Raw genomic sequence first — 22,692 nt, 5'->3', positions numbered from 1 at the left:
ATAGATCATATCTTGGGTCACAAATCAAGCCTTGGTAAATTTAAGAAAATTGAAATCTTATCAAATATCCTTTCCAACCACAATGCTATGAAACTAGATATCAATTACAGGAAAAAAATCTGTGAAAAATACAAACACATGGAGGCTAAACAATATACTAGTAAAGAACCAAGAGATCAAAGAACTGAAGAAATCAAAGAGGAAAGCTAAAAATACCTAGAAACAAATGACGATGAAAACATGATGACCCAAAAACTATGGAATGCACTGATGAACATAGATGCAAAAATCCTCAACAAAATACTAGCAAACAGAATCCAACAGCACATTAAAAGAATCATAGACCATGATCAAGTGGGGTTTATCCCAGGAATGCAAGGATTCCTCAATATACGCAAATCCATCAATGTGATACACCATATTAAAAAATTGAAGGAGGAAACCCATATGATCATCTCAATAGATGCAGAGAAAGCTTTTGACAAAATTCAACACCCATTTATGATAAAAACCCTCCAGAAAGTAGGCACAGTGGGAACTTTCCTCAACATTGTAAAGGCCATATTTGACAAACCCACAGCCAACATCATCCTCAATGGTGAAAAACTGAAAACATTTCCTCTTCAATAAGTGGTGCTGGGAAAACTGGACAGGTACATGTAAAAGTATGAAATTAGAACACTCCCTAACACCATACACAAAAATAAACTCAAAATGGATTCGAGACCTAAATGTAAGACCGGACAGTATAAAGCTCTTAGAGGAAAACATAGGAAGAACACTCTTTGACATAAATCACAGCAAGATCTTTTTTGATCCACCTCCTAGAGAAATGGAAATAAAAACAAAAATAAACAAATGGGACCTAATGAAACTTCAAAGCTTTTGCACATCAAAGGAAACCATAAACAAGATGAAGAGACAACTCTCAGAATGGGAGAACATATTTGCAAGTGAAGCAACTGACAAAGGATTAATCTCCAAAATTTACAAGCAGTTCATGCAGCTCAATATCAGAAAAACAAACAGCCCAATCCAAAAATGGGCAGAAGACCTAAATAGACATTTCTCCAAAGAAGATATACAGATTGCCCACAAACACATGAAAGAATGCTTAACATCATTAATCATTAGAGAAATGCAAATCAAAAGCACAATGAGGTATTACCTCACACCGGTCAGAATGGCCATCCTCAAAAAATCTAGAAACAATAAATGCTGGAGAGGGTGTGGAGAAAAGGGTACCCTCTTGCACTGTTGGTGGGAATGTAAATTGATACAGCCGCTATGGAGAACAGTATTGGAGGTTCCTTAAAAAGCTGAGAATAGAACTACCATATTACCCAGCAATCCCACTACTGGGCATGTACCCTGAGAAAACCATAATTCAAAAAGACACATGCACCCCAGTGTTCATTGCAGCACTATTTACAATAGCCAGGACATGGAAGCAACCTAAGTGTCCATCAAAAGATGAATGAATAAAGAAGATGTGGCACATATATACAGTGGAAAATTACTCAGCTATAAAAAGAAACGAAATTAAGTTATTTGTAGTGAGGAGGATGGACTTATATCTGTCATACAGAGTGAAGTAAGTCAGAAAGAGAAAAACAAATACTGTATGCTAACAGATATATATGGAATCTAAAAAAAAAAAAAATGGTCATGAAGAACCTAGGGGCAAGATGGGAATAAAGACACAGACCTACTAGAGAATGGAGTTGAGGATATGGGGAGGGGAACGGTAAACTGGGACAAAGTGAGAGAGTGGCATGGACATATATACACTACCAAACGTAAACTAGATACCTAGTGGGAAGCAGCCACATAGCACAGGGAGATCAGCTCTGTGCTTTGTGACCACCTAGAGGGGTGGGATAGGGAGGGTGGGAGGGAGGGAGACGCAAGAGGGAAGGGATATGGGGACATATGTATATGTATAACTGATTCACTTTGCTATAAAGCAGAAACTAACACACCATTGTAAAGCGATTATACTCCAAGAAAGATGTAAAAAAAAAAAATCTTGTGAATCAACATTCTACATAACTTTTCCCTTCAAACAACATTATACATTTAATACATTTTAAGATTTTTTTATGGAAGTCTTTGTAAAATATATACTTCTCAGTCTTTAATAAAAGGATAATTTAACTTAAAAAAAAAGGAAAGTAGATAGGTTAAATATGGTGTATGCACAGCATGGAGATTTATACAGTAATTAGAAGTGAGAAACACATATACATGAATGAATTGTAAAATCATGGTGCTAAGTGGAAAAAGGAAACAGAATGAGATATATAATACTAATACCATTTATGTGAATTACAAACATATGGACACGAAACAACACACATTTTCCTGAACAAATACAAACATAAAGATACACTTTGGGCCCATTAGAATAGTTGCTTCTGAAGATGTGGGGAAAGAGGCGGGGCTCAAGGTATAAAAGAATACAGTAACAAAAGGTGGCCTTCCATAGACCAATAGTGACAATTGTAAACTGAGGGGAATATGATTTGCTCAATCTTCTTTTACCTAAGAGTGAAAGGAAGAAAGATCAAGATCAAATCTATAACAAAAGAGAAAAAAATAAATGGGAATGAATTTAATGAGAAATGTAGAGCACAATTAGGAAGAAAACTCTAAAACTCTACTGAGGTGAGTAAAAGATGGCTTGTGTAAATGGAAAGACAGTCCTTGTTCTTGTGGAGTTCAGTTTTTCCTAAATTGTTCCATATATGTAGTGCAATCTTGAAGTATTAGTAGGATTTTTGGGGAGCTGAATAAGCTGATTCTAAAGGTCATGTGAAAAATAAATATATATGAATAGCTGATAAAATTGTGAAAAGGAAGATGAGTGAGCAGTCCTAACATATTCAAACGGGGGAGATATAAAAGGAACTTTTATAAAGCAACAGTATTTGAAAAACTTTAACACTGGCCTATGAGTCAACAGAATAGAACCCCCCCAAATAGACCTTTATATATATAGGAAATGAGTGTACAATCAAATTCATTTAAAATTAATGAGGAAAAGATGAATTGTTCAGAAAATGATGTTGGGACACCTAGCTATTCATTTGGAGGAAGAAAAATTGGGTTCTGTCTGTTTTCTTCTTTTAATAAATTTATTTATTTATTTATGGCTGTGCTGGGTCTTCGTTGCTGTGCGTGGGCTTTCTCTAGTTGCGGTTAGTGGGGGGCTACTCTTCGTTGCTGTGCGAGGGCTTCTCATTGTCGTGGCTTCTCTTATTGCGGAGCACGGGCTCTAGGTGAACAGGCTTCAGTAGTTGTGGCACAGTAGTTGTGGCTTGTGGGCTCTAGAGCTCAGGCTCAGTAGTTGTGGCACACGGGCTTAGTTGCTCCGCGGCATGTGGGATCTTCCTGGACCAGGGCTCGAACCCGCGTCCCCTGCATTGGCAGGGGGATTCTTAACCACTGAGCCACCAGGGAAGCCCCATCTGCCTCTTTTCTTTCATCAGAATCAATTGCAGATGGATCAAATTTAAACATACAAAACTAGAAGTACTGGAAGAAGATATGAGTACATTCATAAATTAGAAGTATTAGATGATTGGATAGTTCATATTGTTATCATTATCACTTTCATCATCTTGGAGTAGGGAATGTTATTTCAAGTAAGAAACAAAACCCAGATCCAACAGGGGCCAAGATTTGTCTATTATGATTGCAAGGAAAATGTAAATTTCTGCTTAGTAAGAAATACCTAAGCAAAATCAAAGAATGGGTGACAGATTGGTAGGAAAAGATTGGCAACAACTGTGTGAGATGAACTAATTTCCTTAATATATAAAGTTGTCTTACAGTTAAGTATGAAAGCATTCAGTGGAAAAATAACAGAGCACAACAGGCCATATATGGGAAATGATATACAGATGGCTTGACTACAAATGAAATGATTACTAATATTAATATTACTCACAAAGAAATACAAATTTTAGTTTGTATTTCAAACTAAATACAAACCACTAGAGGTGGTCTCAAAGGAGACCACTTTTCATCCACCATATTGGCAGAAATAAAATGTTTGGTAATGCAGAGGGCTGGTTAGGGTATGGGGAAATGGACAGTCTTAAGGATTGGTTGGAAGGTGTTTTGAGGGAAGCTCACTGGAGAGAGAAGAGCATGGTTTGTGTAGAGACTGGCAAGTACTCTATCTGTATGCTTTTACCACTGAAAGATAACCACTCAGAGAAAGAAAAATTTCTTGTCGTTAGTATATCTGTATGCTTTTAATTAGGGACTGGTATTTGGAAAGATAGGGAAAGCTCAGATGGTAAAGGGCTTTGAATGCCAAACTAAAGAGTTTGTATTTTTATTCTGGGAGTGCTCTGAAGACTTTGTGTGCAGGGTCATGAAATAATCAGGCTGAATTTGAGAAAGAAGTCTGTTGTACTAAAGTGGAGAATGGATTGGTGGAGTTATGGTGTGGTGGAGGTAGTAATACTAAGAATTATAACAGTTGAGAAATCACTTAAAAAGCTATTGCAGTAGTTCAGAGAATTTAGAATCATTAGGATTTGGTGACTGGGTAGGAGGGGAAAGGGAATAGTTGAACATGACTCTCTTCCTAAGGTAAGAAAGAAATTGGGAGTTGTTTTAGGGGTTTTCTAAAAGTAATTTTACTTACTTTAGATCTTCTAAGAATAATTCTACTCACTGTGGAGTAAGGTGCACCTTACAGATCTACAATAAGACCTAAACACTCTTAAGTTTTTGGGAATTAGGAGTGGCATAGGGCAGAGTTTAACTTTCTTGAGGCTTTTGCATTTCCTAGAACCGATCTCCAATGTTGGTTTTGGAGCAAGCTCTTCTTCTTACCTTCTCTATCTTTATCTCTATCTCCATCTCTATCATTTTTTCTCCCTTGGTTATCTTGGCTCTGTTACAATATTGATCATTACTGTTCTCTTCTGGATTTGGTCAGGGCACTCTGATGTGTGATAAAGATAACACTGGGAGAAATAAAAGTCTATCCTCCTTAGAGTATACTAGACAGGGAGATCTTACTATATAAAAGCAATGTAATAAATTAATATTTCTATTAGGTGAGTACATAGTTAAATGACTCATGCAGAGACTGTAGACCCATTGTCTTATCAAATAGTATGTGCCCTGAGTATGAAAAAGTTTGAAAATAAATTATTGTGAGAGTACAAATGATATAATTTTATAAAAAATAGAATATGACTAACATGTATTACTTGTTTATGTTTATGGAATCCTTACCTGAGCACTGGCAAACCGCAATATACTATCTAGAAACTTTCCCAAACCTCACTATTAAAAGATTTTTTAATTGCTAAAAATAGACTTCCTGCACTTGGATACAGGCTGACCATAGTGGAAGCAGCTGATTTATGCCATGGACAGGAGTAGCCTTGGGGTTTGGTGATTTATGACATAAATCCTGGAAAAGGTACTGGGTACCTCTTCAAAAGGGTATATGGGAAGAAGGAAGCTGAAAACTGGAGTGTTGGCCAAACTTCTGTATATGAAGGAGTCTCATAGCTGCTTCCCAATCATAGTCCTCTCAGTAGAATGATGGGGAATGGGGAAGCCCTGATTTGTAGAGTTTGCCAATTTTTGTGGTGTGAATACTCCTAACCATGGCCATTTTCAGATTACCTGCATGATGGCACTGAATGCAGAATTGGGAATAGATGCTCACAATCAACACTTTCACCTGTACTTCATCTCACCCCACAGTAGGTGAGATGCCACTTGCAACTCACCAGCAATGGGCTCTCATTTCCATCTGGCCTGTGAGTGATCCGGTTCATGAGAACCATTCCAAGGGCCTGCTTTCTAGGCCCACTCCTGGCATAAACACTCTTGGCTTGGATTCTCCCTGAAAGCAAGAGCCTGAGACAGGGACTTGTGTCTAGGTAGTTTATTTGGGTGGCAGCACCATGGAGCAGGGATGAGGTACTGGGCAGAGTGAGGAAAACAGAAAAGGATAATATAAGATAAGCTTGTGTTTTCAGAGTCACTGCTGAGCCCAGCTGGGACTTGATGCCACCCAGAACCTTCCGAGGATTGTGTAGAATGCCACTTAGAATTCTCTACCTGGGGGCCGATTGGAAGGAGCAGTTGTCTACCAGTTCCTTACCCTCACTTGTTGTGTGTTAATCTTGGACACTCACTCCTGGGAACTTCTGTGGATATACACATACTGAGCGGGCTCCCCGTGTCATCTGTGGTATAGGAGAAGCGCCCCTGTGGACAGTGAAAGACATGAGGTGTGACACTGACAATGTGAGGGTGTTGTGGGCTGCCAGGAACTATCTTCCACAGGTGTGATGGGAATCAGAGGTGAGGCTAACCAGAAGTTTCTGATACAGCTGATACTTGGTTTCTAATGTTTTGAAAGGTGGGCTAAACATTTATTCACAGTGAAGCTACTATTTAGGATCATGGGTCTTGTGGGATTAAATTGCTTATCAGAGAACTGAAAAAATTCTGGGGGCAAATGTGGTTGTTTTTTTTCCCTTCTCTTTCCTCTTCCTCAAGTAAAACTCTGGGTTGCGCAGTGTTTCTGTGTCATAAGAAACCCATAGAAAGGATTTAATCAAGTTCATAAACATTGAAAATACATGGGCAAATTCACTTAATGAATATTTAATATTAGACACGTGAAAATATAAACAATTTATGAAACCATCAAGTCATTTAAAGGGTCTTTAAAAATATATATATATATTTATTTATTTATTTATGGCTGCGTTGGGTCTTCATTGCTGCACGCCGGCTTTCTCTAGTTGCTGAGAGTGGGGGATACTCTTCATTGCCGTGCGCGGGCTTCTCATTGCGGTGGCTTCTCTTGTGGTGGAGTATGGGCTCCAGGCATGTCGGCTTCAGTAGTTGTGGCGCAAGGGCTTAGTTGCTCCATGGCATGTGGGATCTTCCCTGACCAGGGATTGAACCTGTGTCCCCTGCATTGGCAGGCAGTTTCTTAACCGCTGCACCACCAGGGAAGTCCTTAAAGGGTCTTCTAGGTGTTTTATAAGGGATAAGGGATGATATAAAACAACTTTGATGAGATTTAGGCCTTATTTCTGTTTTGTTTCTTTTAGATAATATTTTTAGAAGTTTTAATGGTTCTACTACTTAATTGTAGGTCTTTGTGTGGTTTCTTTCCATTTAGTAAATGAATAAAGACAAAATAACAGTATAGTTTCATAGCTAAATCTCTAATTAAACCTTTTCCTCCCTGACAGTTTATTTTGGGATATCATCCTTATGTTATTTCCTCTCTTTGAGGTTAGTATCTGTGAATTATTTGTGTATTTGATTGCCTTTAGGTGTTTGTAAAAATTCAAGGAGAGCAAGGAGGATAGTGAAAACTACATGACATGATTCATGCTTTGCCATAGCTATTTTTTAGAAAAAGAGGAACAAAAGCTAGAGCTGGCCTAGTCTTACTAGAGAAGAATCCTCTCATAACCTCTTTTATCGATTACTCACCTTCCTTTGTCAGTCTTTGTCTCTGAACATTTCCCAAACTAGTGAATAGTTTGAGATCTTGTGAAATTCTGCTAGATGTAAAGCCCAGTACTGAATTTTAAAAATTTAGTTCTTAGTGTTTGTACTAGTTTCTGAGGTAAAATATCGATTTTGTGTATGAACAAGAGGAAACAGTTGAGATTGTTAATAGAAGTTTTAGCTTATTTAAATTCACAGAATTAGAAAGTGTCTGTGAGTCATGGTCTAGTTTTTAAGCTACTGAGATTCACCTTATTTTTGAATCAGTGGTTTTAATTAGGTCCCTAATTTCGAAGTACCTTAAAATCTCTAATACCTAGATTTTTTGCATAATTTCTGAGATGTAAATTCCTGGTTTGCACAGGAATTGTTAATATATAATTGTTAATATTCCTATATTTGATAATTTGAATTCTGATAACACATTAAACTCCTATGTTTGTATTATTGAAAGGAGTAGCCCACCCAAACAAGGATCATTCATACCTAGGTGCCATATAGCAAGGGTTCTGTTTATCTAGCTGACTATTGGCAGTCAGTTAAGATACTTCCTCTTAAGAGTACCTATATGAAAAGAGTTCTTACAACTCAGGACATGATAAGCATTTGCATTGATTATTTGAGAAGAACTAAACCTGCATTATGTAAAGAATGCCTACCCCAGACTTTTTCACCTGTGTTGATAGTAATGTTTGCAATCTACAGCCTTGGTTAGATCCAGTTCCCAAACAAATCCACCTTGTAGATGGAAGCTGGAATTTTAGTCCCATATCTGGTGTGCCTGGGTGAAGCCTGGGCAATTTTGTGTCCGTTGAATCGTAGCCTTTCATCTAACTCTCCACCATGTTTGTTTAATCTAGGTGACTGTGTTTCTTCCCAGTGCACTTGGCTGGGGCTCTAACTTCCTGCCTTAGGCTGGGTGTTTCTAATTGAACCACCTGAAATAGGGCATCACCACCACCTAACATAGAGTGACATTGCTGGCAGGAGACTCCTGCTGCAGTGCCCCACTCACTAGATTGTTGGTTCTTGGACATTGTAACTGGTCCTAATTAAATACAAATTTGCTGTATTTAATTAGGCCATCAAGCCACTTTGATTGGGCTGCCATCAAAGTCTCTTTGGGGTTTAGCCCTATCATTTGGTCAGTTCCTCTAGCCATATTTTTGCTCAGCTCTTTATTGTTGCTTGGTTCTTTCTCTTTCTTGTACTTGCTCACTGCTTAAATTGAGCCTGCCTAAAATGCAATGTGAAGTATATACCATATACTAAGTAGTTTACATGATTAAAAATAGCTACCACTTATTTGAAGACTTTACTATATGTCATTCAAATTTCTGAGTCTGAACACCTGTATTATAAAATAAGGTCACATATTCTTTTAGATATCTAGATTCCAGTAGCTTAAATTCCTACTGTCTTAGTGCCAGAAATCAGCCCGTTAAAGTGTTTCTGGGCTATTTCTAAGGCATGCCCAGAACTCTCTCAGTTGTGTTTAGGAAGAGGCCCATCATGTTTTCCTGTTTTGGATGCTGTGTCATGCTGCTGCACTGCTGCCTTTGCTCTTGTCCTTCAGGTTGATATTCCATCCAAATCAAGAAACAAACCCTTTCCTTAGTTTTCCACAGGATAGCATTTTAACCAGCGTTTATAGAAAGAGGCGGGATAAAGAAAAGACAGTACATAATAATTACGACAGTAACTGTGGCCATGCTCAGAATCCCCTGGTCCAAGTTCTGCTTGGTTTTCAAAACTTCCTTGAAAAGTGCTCCTCTAACTTGTTTTCGTCTGCCACTATTATGAACATGCCAGCTTGCTCTCCACTGTGAGGACTCTCTGGCTTGTCTCTTCTTTTTGGAGTCTAGGCTCCCAAACCTTGGGACTTCAGAGAGAAAAGGGACTTTCCCCTTTTCAGCTAAAAACCTGGCTGTCCACTTCTCATTCTTGTCCTGGATTCAACTTCTTTCTCAGGATAAATAATAGTGGGACTATCCATTCTTTTCAGGGGAAACCTCATTCCCTCACCCATAGGATATGGTCTGGTCCTGTGCGTGCCGCCCATCTTCACTTCTCCTTTAGGCAATTACCATAGCTGTCTTTAATACATTTCCTAGAGATCTGAATTATTCTCTAAATGGGACTTCTGTAGTTCATGCCAGGATGTTCTATGCCATTCCAGTTAGAGCTTGTTACAGAATTTTCCCTCCCCTCCTTCCTTCCTCCCTTCCCTCCCCTCCTCCCATCCATTCATCCATCCATCCATCCATCCATCCATCATCTATTTATCTTCTTCATTTCAGCCTTGGGGCTCTTGTAAACATGCATTGTTTTACATCAGTGGTTCTCAAGTCCCCACTCTCTCTCCTTGCTCCAGGGTCAGGCAGTTCTGGTTGCCATAGTAGCTGTAGGGCATATTTGTCATTTAATTGACTTGAGGCAAAGAAGCTTAAAGGTTTTGCAATGTTTGAAACTCTCCCATAAAATGAATAGTCCCACATCCTGTGCAACTTTCATATATCTCACTGGGCATTCATGTAGGTCCTGTTTATAATTTTCTAAGCCTTGAAACTAATTCTGATTTTACTTATAAACAAAGTATTTTTTGCACAGTTTTAATATACACTGAATTTTTCAGGAATGCAACCAATTGGGTATATTAAAGGAAGATTGTTCTTTTGTTCTGTATCGTTCACCATTTCAGAAAAATCACATCACTATTTCAATGCTGCTTGTGGTATTTGAACTGCCAGTACAATACATCCTTATCAATCTATATTTGTCGCTGTCACATTCACAGTGATTCTATATGCATAAGGAGAAAAGTGACTCTTTTATTATGTGTTTCCATGTAAGTGTTCCTGAGTATTTGCATAATGAAATGCAAATATATAATTTGTGTAAAATACATATAATATATAAACAACATTTATATATAAAATATATTTTTAAAGACTCAGTATAGTCAATGTGTAGTTAGTAAGTATGAATTTCATTTCAGGATGTTAAAAAAAAGACATTGGAAAATATTTTTTAATAAAGGGGGTGTAATTCTGATGAGTTTGAGGGCCATGTAAATTTACACAGGGAAAAGAAATGGTTCTCTTTAAGAAGCAATAAAATTCTGCAGAGACATGCCTCACTGAATTTCTCTGAATGAAATGACAGTCATTTCCTTCATTACATTTAAGTGAAATTTGCTTTAACATTTACACAAATAGAAAATCTACTATATTTGTTTTCTTAGAACATTTAAGTGAAATTTGCTTTAACATTTACACAAATAGAAAATCTATATTTGTTTTCTTAGAACCAAGAGACAATTTGTTTCAAAGGTAAATTTTTTTTTAAAATTAATTTATTTATTTTTGGCTGTGTTGGGTCTTCGTTTCTGTGCGAGGGCTTTCTCTAGTTTTGGCAAGCGGGGGCCACTCTTCATCGCGGTGCGCGGGCCTCTCTTGTTGCGGCGCACAGGCTCCAGACGCGCAGGCTCAGTAGTTGTGGCTCACGGGCCCAGTTGTTCCGCGGCATGTGGGGTCTTCCCAGACCAAGGCTCGAACCCGTGTCCCCTGCATTAGCAGGCAGACTCTCAACCACTGCGCCACCAGGGAAGCCCTCAAAGGTAAATTTAACCTCAAACTCTTAGGAGGTCAAAAGTGATTCTGACTTTTAAATGATATCAATACTACCACACCCCTTTCTGAGTGCCTCTAGTTTAGGATGCTACATTAACTTGTTTACATCATTTATAACTAGCTTTTGAGGTTAGAATCACAAATACAAGATAATTTCTTTAAAATTTTAAAAGCTGTATCAATTAAAAATGAAGTATGTTAATCCTTCAGAAGTAATATAATACATCTCTTGTTTAAATAATTTGAAATAAAAAGGCAGGTTCAATGACAGTAAATATTGATTTTGTTCTAGGTGTTCTGTATCTCTGAAATGATTTTGATTTTCAAAGCTGCAAGAGCAAGTTGTTTTTAGAACCATCAATACAAGATGCTGTTTTTTTAAATATATTCAAGGGACTGATAAGGTAGTTAATTAATAAAAGAAATGTTACCCAGGAGGTCTGTGCTGGGAATTTTCATTAACAAGTTGAAAAAGAAGTAACAAAGTAATCAATGAACTAAAGCAGACATGATTGACTGTAATTACTGTGCTTGTTAAGGTTATTGACTAACAGCAAGATGAGCTGTCAGAGTTGAGGCATGGCACTCTGAGAAGATTAAATGAGAAAAATTAATGAGAAGAACATTCATTTTAGCCTTTCTGTTGTCACCAAGGCAATGAAGTTAACATGTCAATTTTAGTAGTTCTGAAATAGTTAAATTGAGATTTTAAAGTTTAGCATAAATATATTCTGACTAGCATTTAAATACTGTATTTGGGTTTACACAAAGTGAAATAGAGGGAGAGGGAGAAATTAGGTGATAAGTATATAAAGACAACAAGCAAGACAACTGTAGTTTGTATCAGGGTAATAGCTGTGAAGATGGAGAGGCAATGGATTTGAAGGATATTTGAGAAATAAAATTAATAGAATATTCTATTATGATTCGGACATCTTTCATTTCTGTATCAAGGCAAATATAAATCTCTCCAGGAAATTTTCCTAGATTACCCCCTCATTCTAGAGGTCTCTCTCATTCCTTTGAAATCCCATAGCTATTGATGCTTTATCTTGTATAGTTAATTTTCATATGCCATGCTGTTAAAAGATACTGCCATTGCCCCTGGCTTTTATTCCAGTGGTGAAGACACAAAAAGTAAACATATAAGTAAATATGCAAGGTTGTGATAAGTGACGGGGGGGGGGGGGGGGGGGGGCGGTGGGGGCGGTGGGCAGTGAGATAAGGTAATCAGGTAGTACTTCTCTGAGGGATTATATCAAGGATGAGAATGAGCCAGACATGTAAATAGCTGGGATAAAATGATTTCAGGCAAAAGAACAGCAAGTGCAATGGCCCTAAGGGAATAAGCTTGGATGTTTTCTAAACAGAAAGTGTAATTGAAGTCAATGAACTAGGGGGAAGAGTGCTATGAGTCACGGTGGGAGAGGTTGACAGGAGCCAGATCATGCAGGGCCTTATAGATTTGGTAAATAATTTGGATTTTGTGCTATGAGTAATAAGAAGCCATTGGATGATTTTAAGCAGGAGAATAACATGAGCTAAACTGTTTTCTGAAATATTTAGATGCTATGTAGAGAATGGATTGCAAATGCCTCAGAAGAGTTGGGGTAGGGGAGATAGAGACAAGTGGATGTATTCAAGATAACTTTTGGAAATAGAATTAATGGAAATTCTTGATGATTGTGAGGGAAAAGAATGAATGAAGGATGAATACTAGGTTTTGGCTTAAGGAACTAGGTGATGGTACCAATTACTAGACTATGAGTGACAGAAATAGGGTTTTTTCCCCCTTCCATCCCTTAATTTTTTAAATTATTATTTTTTAATTGAGATATAATTGACCTACAACACTATGTTAGTTCCAGGTACACAACATATTGATTTGATATTTCTATTATAAAATGATCACCATGAAAGAAATAGGTTTGAGAGGGAAAATCAAGAACTCTTTTTTGGGACAAATTAAGTTTGAAATGCATATTTGTTATCCAAATGGAGACAGTAGTTGGATATATGCCTCTGGGGCTCATGAGAGAGGTCTGGGTTTGGGGTACAAGTTTGAGGATCATTAGCATGTGAAGGTGTGACTGGTTTATTGAGTGAACAAGTTTCCTCAATCCTTGCATTTCACTTTGCTCTGCTGCATCTCCCTTTCTCATTCCTAAATGATACATTGTGTGGGCTCCATAATTTTCCTGCCATTTTCAGTTCTTTAAGGCCTGCTTAGTCCAGTTTAAAACTCCTATCATTCCAGTTTAAATCTCATCTCCTCCCTTTCCTCCAGTGCTGACCAGATGTCCTCTTGAGGGACTTGAAATGGGGAAGGGGCAAGATTGACTTTTCTACCACTTTTACTGCTCTGGTATCTTTGAGAGGAGAAGAGTAGTTGGCCTAGTTCCTCTAATTTTTCAAGTCCCCTAACTTTTCCTCTATTGTTGGGGCTAGGAGAGGGAATAGGAGAGGAAGAGCATAAAGCTCTTTTCTTAACTGATTTTTAGTAAGCCCTGGAGTGAGATGTCTGCCCTCAGATATTGGAAATTCCTTAGCGTGCAATGTACACAGATGGATTCTTTTTCTTTCATTTTGAGCCTTAGTTGCCAATGCTGAGCAACAAGAAAAATCCCACTCAGCATCCTATTAAAGATCTCATTTAAAGCCATAGGATTGGATGATGTATTCCCTGAGGTAATGGTATGGATTTGGCCACGTGGAAGTTGTTGGTAGACTTAAAAATGGCCCTTATGGCGGTGGAGGTGATAGAAGTCACATGGAGTGGGTTGTGGAGTAAATGAGAAGTGAAAACATAGGGAAGGCAAGCAACTCATTAGGGAAGTATTGTGATGAAGGTGACAGAGAACTTGGAGGAGTAGCTGGAGGGAGCTGTAAGGTGAAGCTAATGTTTGTTTGTTTATATTTTTAATTTAGAGGTGGTGCTGATCATTAGAAAAGGGGTTATAATGTAGTACATGAGATGATAATGAAGGAGCAGAGCCATTGAGAAGGCGGGAGAAGAAGGGATCCAGAGTGGAAGAGGAGAGATTAGCTTTTGGTAGGAGCACGGGTACAGCTTGAATTGTAGTAGGAGAGAAGGCAGAGAAGATAGGGCTCGTGCTGGTGGTTTTGTAGATTTGATGATGAGAAGGTAAGGGACATTTCCCAAGATGGCTTCTGTTTTTGCGAATGAGGGAGGAGAGTTGATTAGTAGCTAATAACAGGGTGGGTGGGAAGGGAGAGTGGGAAACATCTTTTTGCTACAGTACACGAACCTTGAAATAGGGGCAGATTGATTTAGATTCACCTAAAACACCCAGCAAAGTGCTGGAACTATTTATCACATATTTTTGGAATAAAATAATTTTAATTATCAAAAACTGAAAGTATTCTTTGCTTTAAATCTTATCTTAAAAAGGTGTTATAGCTGTTCAGAAAATTATATATTTTTTAGGCCCCAACCTGAAATTGTGAATATTTTGAGGTGTAATGTATAGAATAAAATGGACTTATGGTTCATGCAAAAGCTACTTTCATTTTTTTAAGGGATTTTAATGAAAAGAAGCAACTGTATTCCATTCTGATTAAAGAACTGATTGTACCCTGAAGGGCTTATTTTGCAGGAGCGATTGTTGATAGGGATAAAATTGTTTTCTTTCAGGAGGCCTCCCTTCTGTGCCTCTAATCTAGCTGGCCCGTAAAACAGGGCTCTGCATCAAGGGGCTCCTCAGTACATGTGGTTGAGTGAGTTTGTCTGGGACCAGCCCTGATACCTAGAGCCAAAGAACCCTTGATTACCTCGGGAGGATTTCTACAACATCTCTGATTTATTCTTTTTTCTCTTTTTTTCTAGCTTCTCTATCCCTAACTTTTGTTTGCTTGCAAGAAGAATGTGAGCCAAAATTTTAAAGTTTCAAAAGTATAAAGAAAGGAAACAAGTAAATAGGGAAGGAGAATAAATACTGAACAAGACTGGGCAAGGTGACAAGACGGAATTACTGTGAAAATCTGGAAGGGGGCCAGGGTGCAAAATGCAGCGGCTGTGTAGTTTACAGGAACTATTTAGTGTTCAACATGCTTCAGTGATCACCCAGAGAAAGCCAGATTTTTCCGGTTTTGTTTGCTACCCTATAGTTAGCTATGGAAATCTGACATAGGTGATCTGTGTTTTCTGTCAGCCAACCGGTGTAAATACAGAGGACTATGGGCCCTCTGCTCATCAAATCTGACGTGATTTGAATTGCTAGGAGGAGGACCTCTTGTGGCTATAGTGGGGAATACTTCAACTAAACCTGCTCTTGGAGGCTGCAGACATTTTTATGAGGGAATTAAAAAAACCCAACTCTTTAGAGCTCTTTAAAATTGTATTTCATATATTTATAATATTCAGTTGGTTTGATAACACCAAGTACTGTAATTGCATCTGTATTGCACCTCTGAGGAGTTCAATGTAATTTGAAGCACTTCAGATTTTATCCATTTAATTCGCATATCCCTTGAAAAGTAGATAGGAAGAATAGGGGTTTTCATCTCCATTTTGCAGATGGAAAGGAGAGGTACAGAGCAGGTAAATAACTTATTTGTGCCTTTAAAGTGGGGGCAGGCTGGCTCATAATAGAATTTGGGTATCTAATCTTGGGCTCAATTCAACAGTCTGTGTTTAGAAAACATTCATTATTAAAGCTCTAAAACAAAAACTTCTGTTTTGCAAGTGTCAAGTGATTCCTTTATTCAAGAAAAGATGGAGTGAGAGACATAAAACTTACTCTTTGTTTTCCCTGTGAAAAGAGGCTGTTCCTAGATTCTCCAGGGGGAAAAAGCTGCTTTAAAAACATCTGGAGAGGACAGTATGTTAGCAACTAAGAATCTTTAGATAAATGTAATGTCAGTTATGCACATTTTAGAGGAAGCTACGTAAAAATAGTTATTTCACAGATTTCCCTAGAAATCGTATAAAATGAAACCTCTTTCATAATTGATTCTCTGACAATTTCCAGACCTTGCCTTTTTCTCTCAGCTCCCTCATATTTGTTCTAAGAGTGCCTGTAGAGCTAATAAATAAATGCCTTTAAAATTTTTTGAATTCAGTCTTTTAAGAACAGGAATGCCCAAACTCAAATGAGTAGTTCTGTTTTAGGGGCAGTTACCACTCGCTGTTTTTAGAAGCTATTGGAAGAAAGTCACAAAAGCGGTAATGCCTAAGGAAATATGGTACAAGTTCAAGTGGGGTGTCAAGGAATAGATGAAGTGATAAGGCTTAAGGCAGGGCTATGCAAGATTGTTCCAGTGACTGGTAAGATGTTGATGGAGAGGAGATTAAAAAAAAGAAAGAGGAAATATGAAAAAGAATAGCCATAGAAAAAAGAAATTTTGTTGGAAAAATTTGTTTTTTTTGGTGACTTTAATAATGGTTCCACCTGTGGAGTTTTTGGTAAATCTTCACTTTAAATTCTTTACTGATAATTATGTAGGTCCAAATAAATCCCAGAAGCAGAGAGTGTGATGCTTGGTGCAAGGGTATGAGACAGGTAAGATTTCAGAGGAAAGACACTGTCTCAGATGTGACACATAATTCTGTGGTACTGAAGACACTGAATTTTACATAATTGATCTTTTGGTGTGTGGATTTCCTGGACTATTCCTGCTTTATCATTTTTCACTCTTGATAATTCCAGCATTCAGCTTTAATTAGATGTAAGAGGTCCTTATTTTGGAAAGGGACTAGAGAAATGCAGATCTAACTTTATTTAGAGCTTCCTGACAGCTTTGTTTGTAGATCTCTAGGCAAAAGTATGTGTCTGGCCTTTTTCAACAAAGTATTTTCAGTAACAAGTTGTCAGTGAGGTCAGTGACTAGCAGTTCAGGATTAGATACCACCCACCCTGGTTTGTAACCTCCCCCTTCTTTCTCATCCTGGGTGAATGACGCTCAGCTGAAGTGACTGCCCCACTGTCACTGCCTCTCAATTTGGTACTCTGTAACTCTGTGACTAACCAAGAAGTCGTCTTTTTTTTTTCTCCCCCAAACTCTTTTTGGAAAATTTCCTACAAGAGCTGAATTTTTAAACACATTTACTTTATAGGAAGCAACAGAAAGGTAAGAGTCAAGTTTGTAAAAAGAGGAGCTGGACTCCAGTGCTTTTTTGTTTCTGCGTTGAAATTGCTGTGCCTTAGTTATATATTGTAGGTTTAAAATGTGGGGTTTCTTTCTGAATTAAAGAACACATTATTATATAAAACGGGAATGTTTTGACTAGTTATGGTGAGAAATGTAGGCTTTCACGCTAAGTTTAAAGTTATAAATAACTTTCAAGCTAGTGCCAGGGGAAGCTAGTAGCCAAGGTCGTGCTTTGCATTCAGAGAGTTTCTGGCTATAAAAACTCGATTGGGATCCTGTGCAGGAAAAGATAATATGTTGTCTGGATGCTTGTGCTTTGGCATGGGGCTGGGGCAAAATATTTGAAGGGGTTTTACTTTCAACCCAAAGCTTGTTCACAGTAAATGGGAGATTTTAAAAATGAGATAGTGGCAAAAGCCTTAATTTTTGAATTTAATATTTGCCTTATATATTTGTTTTATAATTGGCAGTAACAGTAAGAAATTGAGGAATCTCTCAGAACTGTTTTTACCACCATTTATAATCAAATGAAAATCACACTGTGTAGGAGATGAATATGGGAAGTAATAATGTAAAGAGAAGGTCGCTATCTGATGGTGTCTGAGTGACTGCGAGCAATTGCTGTCAGTTGCACTGAGGACAGAACTGGGAGGAATAAGTACGAATGGAAACAAGAAGAAATTTAGGTTAGGTATCAGGAAGTTCATTAACTGTAGAGGTTTTGAGTCATGGATATGCACCACTGAGAAAGACAGTTGCAACGTATCTGAAGATACAGGAGATCCAAAGATTTGCTTAAAACACACATGTGGGAAAAATAGGATTTCAGGTTAGCCTTGGTCCTGGGTTTGTGGCTAGCTTTTTTAGACAGACTAAAATGTCAGCATATATGAGAAAAATTGTGATTTGGAGATGTGGATTATCAGTAGTCAAATTCGAATGGCATATTTGGATGGACTATTACAATTTCATTACCCACTATAAAGAATTACCTAAATAGTAGCATAGGACACATTTGTTAAATGGAGAAGCCCAAAATGCCAACAGCATATATACAGCTATTTCTATTTGTTGTGTCATGGTCTGTGTCTTCCTTCTTAACTGAGTAAAATATTGGGATTTTTATAGTAAAACTTAATTTCTTTTCATTATAAAAGTAATATGAGCTCATTGTAGGAATTTTGAAAGCACAGAAAAAAATTATCTGTAATCTCATTGATGCATTTTCTTTTAGTCTTTTTTCTCTGTACAGCTTTAAAATGAATTGCAGTAATATTGTAGATAAAATTTGGAACCTTGCTTTTTCATTTAACCTTTACGAAAATATTTTCCATATAATATTACCTAATCTACATAGATGTTATTTTAGATTTCTAACATTCTTCCAAGTGAATGGATATAATTTTTTAAATCATTGTTGAACATCTAGGTGCTGTGTTGTGTGTGTGTGTGTGTGTGTGTGTGTGTGTGTGTGTGTATTCATTTCTTTAAGCTTTGTTCTTAAATGTGGACTTGTCAGATTAGAGAACATTAGAGTTGAAGGCAAATATTGTGATTTTTTTTTTTTTTTTTTTTTTTTTAAGGCTTTGTAAAATTCCTTATCTCCCAAATGAAATATTTATTGAGTGTCCATGAGATGCAAAACACAGTTATCAGGCACATAGATAGCAATATACTTAGTATTTGGAAGGACAGAATCTCCTCTACTTACAAAATTTCAACTTATGGACTTTCACAGGTATCAACAAAGTTACATGTTAAAAATTCTGCATCTCTCCCTGAAACCAACACACAGTTTAATTGACTGCTTACATTATTTTGGACTTTAGAATTTATAAATAACCTTTGTAGAGAATCATCTATATGTTGTTCTGATTTATATGAATTTTATGATCCAACTGTGGCAAAGAAATAGAATTAGGAAGAACAAATATTTTATAATAAAATTTTGTGGAAATTAGAATTATTTGGAGAAAATCTGTAGGCAGCAAAGTGGAAAGAAGAAGGATAGATGGTACATGCAAAAGCAGAGTTTCAGTTTTGGGATTTTCTGCTTAGGGAAACATGAGAATGGAATAAGGCATGGGTAGGGTGGGAGTTAGGGAAGATATGAAATTTTAATTCTGTTATTGGTATTGAATTTGGGAATTACGGTTGTAGAAATAGAATATATTGAAGTAAAAAAACTAAGAAATTGGTGATAAATAAAACGATTTGATTTTTGGAGGTAGTGGCTGGTACAGAAATCAAAGTTGGAGAGACTAGAGACATCAGTATTTGATGGGAGGTGAGGTAGAGGGTTGTGAATTCTTAAAGAATATATTCTGCCTGTATTAAAAATTTTTGAATTGTAGATTTTATTTTTTCAGTGATATTTAGAGAAATATCGTAGGTATGGAAAGATGGGAGTTCCATTCTTTATTCACTCTGAACTTCTGCTTGCATGTTTCTATTTTTTCTTTGGAATAGAAGGGATTAAGACTTAAGTAGAGAAGTTGGCAGCCCAATATTGCCTGAAGAGAAACTATGTGCTTCGTAATGAAGACTTAAAAATAGTGTTTATTTATGGATCATTGGCTCATGGGAATGTTAGTCTAGAGACTCAAAAAGCATGATTTTCTAAATCTTGTTAGGATATAGGATTTTAAGTGACATGATATTGTGGGTGCAACTCCTGAGTTTAGCCAAGTTGCAAACCTAATGGAAAGTGACAGATAATTGAGACTATAGAATTTTTGAAAATGAACACGACTATTAACTGTTGCACCTGATTTTCACATGCTTAATTACTATTTTTAACTACATTATTGCTGTCTGGGACACAGCCAGTAATCTGCTACCAATTTAATCACTAACTTCCAGGGTCTGAGAAGTAACTAAGTTCCTATGTGCAAAATTGTAAATTAGGTCAAATTTATTTGTCACTGCCACTCTCTCACCTCTTTTTCCTGCTTTTCATTATCCTAACTGGTATGCTTGTGCTGCCTCAGGGCCCTCCATTAATGGTGAAAAAGATTTGATGGAGAAGGCAATGTTTAGCACAAAGAAAGACCTTCAAGTACTGGAACTTGAAGACTTTAGACCCTATTTTGCATTAGCACCATTCAAAATGTGATCAACAGTTCTCAATCTGTTACTTGAAACAGATGAAAGGGACCATACAAGCATTTATCTTCCTTATTTATAGGCATATGGAGTAGAAAATTGGGATCGAGGTGTACAATTAACTAGATAATAAATGAATTACCAGATCTCAGTTGATGAGGCTTCTGGAGGTAGTATCAATGCAAAAAGGCCCTAGGTTAGCTCATTGAGAACACATAGAATGACTGAGAGGCAGGATTCCTCAAAGGGCTCCATTGGCTCTACTCCAACGTTGGCTTTGGATTATTTACTCTTTCTAGATGACTTGTGTACCAGATATTCTTCTTAGTTCTGGGGATAGATACTAGTGAACCAAATTAAAGCCCTGCCCATATGGTGTTTCCTTTCTAGTGTTTGTGTTTTTGTGGATAGGGATGAAGAGAGAGTGAGAAGTAAAACCTACCTCTCTGTGATTCTCCAGAATCACAGGGTCTGTTTTAGTCCAGGACTGGAGCTCATAGATTATGTTTCCGTGGAAATTTGCATGATTAACTAGCTTTTCTGTTAGAATCAGCAGTTCCTATTTCCCCAATATGGGATACCAAAGGAATCCTAGTTTTAAGAATCAAATAATCTGTGATAGGCACTGCTGGTTGCCTATGCAATAAGAGCATTCTGCTCTTCATGCTAATTTACAGAACCCTGATTTAGGTCAAGAAAAAAGGGCTTAATGCTATACATATTGATCTGCATCTTGCATCCCCACATTTTCCCTGAATTAGGACACTTACATTTAGTTAAGACAGATGCATAGCAATTCATGTAGACCTACCTCATTCTTTTCAGTGGCTTCATGGTATTTTACTACTGTATGTGAAACAGGAGGGAAGTGGGCAGGGCACAACCTTTAAAAGAATGACATACCCACAGGACACGACATAAACTGTTTAAAACCAACTAGGTCCAAGATGGTGGAGAATTTGACTTCCAGTGGAACTTGAGCCTCATTATATGCTCATTGTCATACTAGCATGCTAAATGACACACCCACCAGTGCCATGACAGTTCTGAGGCTAACCATAAAAGGTCAAAAAGCGGCGGTAGCCCAGTTCCTGGAAATACCCACGCCTTCCCCAAAATAGTTGGAATAATCCTCCCACTCATTATCCTATAAAATTACCCAGCCCATAAAAACTAACCATTCCATATTCTGGGGCCTCTTGCCTTCTGAGATGGCTCACACTCTGTCTGTGGAGTTGTTTCTCCCAAGGCTGTTCTTGCCTTTTGAGACAGACCACATTCTGTCTATGGAAGGTGTATCTCTCTAAATAAATTTGACTTACATATACAGTTGACCCTTGAACAACATGGGTTGAATGGCACAGGTCCACTTAGAAGTGAATTTTTTTCAATAGTAAATACTATAGTATTACATGATCTGTGGTTGGTTGAATCTCCGGATGTAGAACTGAAGATATGGAGGAACCATGGATATGAACAGTGACTATAAACTATCTGTGGAGTTTTGACTGCTGGGAGGGTCAGTGCTCCTACTCCCCACGTTGTTCAAGGGTCAACTGTATTGTAAAATGATTATTGCAAAAGGTTTAGTTAGCATCCATCATTTCATATAGATACAATAAAAAGAAAAGCGAAAAAAGAAACCAAAGTTTTTTCCTTGTGATGAGAACTCTTAGGATTTACTCTCTTAATAACGTTCATGCATGTCATACAGCAGTGTTAGCTATAATCATATGGTACATTACATCCCAAGTAGTTATGTATTTTATAACTGGAAGTTTGCTCCTTTTTTACCACCTTCCTCCAATTCTCCTTTCACCCACCCCCATCTCTGGTAAGCACAAATATGATCTCTTTTTCCATGAGTTTAGTTGTTGTTTTGTTTTTAGATTCCACATATGAATGAGCTCATACAATATTTTTCTTTCTCTGTCTGCCTTATTTCACCTGGCATAATGCCCTCAAGTTCCATTCCTGTTGTTATAAATGACAGGACGTCCTCATTTTTTATGGCTGCATAATATTCCATTACACAGGTACATAATAGACCACAACTTCTTTATCTATTCACCTACTGATGGACTCTTAAGTTGTTTCCATGTTGTGGCTGTTCTGAATAGTGCTGCTATGAACATGGGGGTGCAGGTATCTTTTTGAGTTAGTGTTTAGTTTCCTTTGGATGTATTCCCAGAAGTAGAATTGCTGGATTATATGGTAGTGCTGTTTATAATTTTTTATGGAACCTCCATACTGTTTTCTTCAGTGGCTGTACTAGTTTACAATCTCACCAAGACAGTGCACAGGGTTCCCTTTTCTCCACATCCTTGCC

General features: G+C 37.5%; 1 protein-coding gene across 6 annotated transcripts in view; it reads left to right on the top strand.

The window, feature by feature from the left end:
• The window catches only part of CTNNA3 (catenin alpha 3), a 1,750,900-nt gene that overhangs the window by 23,638 nt on the left and 1,704,570 nt on the right, over positions 1–22,692 (top strand). For 2 of the 6 annotated variants that reach the window (XM_028481839.2, XM_028481837.2), the window contains exon 1: positions 17,138–17,237. The exons of the other annotated variants lie outside the window; for them this stretch is intronic. The gene's annotated coding sequence lies outside the window, so the exon portion shown is untranslated. Of the gene's footprint in view, positions 1–17,137; positions 17,238–22,692 lie in introns of those variants that run through there. 6 annotated transcript variants of the gene reach the window in all.

This window comes from Physeter macrocephalus, chromosome 20 (assembly GCF_002837175.3).
Source record: "Physeter macrocephalus isolate SW-GA chromosome 20, ASM283717v5, whole genome shotgun sequence".
NCBI classification, from domain to species: domain Eukaryota; kingdom Metazoa; phylum Chordata; class Mammalia; order Artiodactyla; family Physeteridae; genus Physeter; species Physeter macrocephalus.
This window is presented reverse-complemented; position numbering and strand designations above follow the sequence as displayed.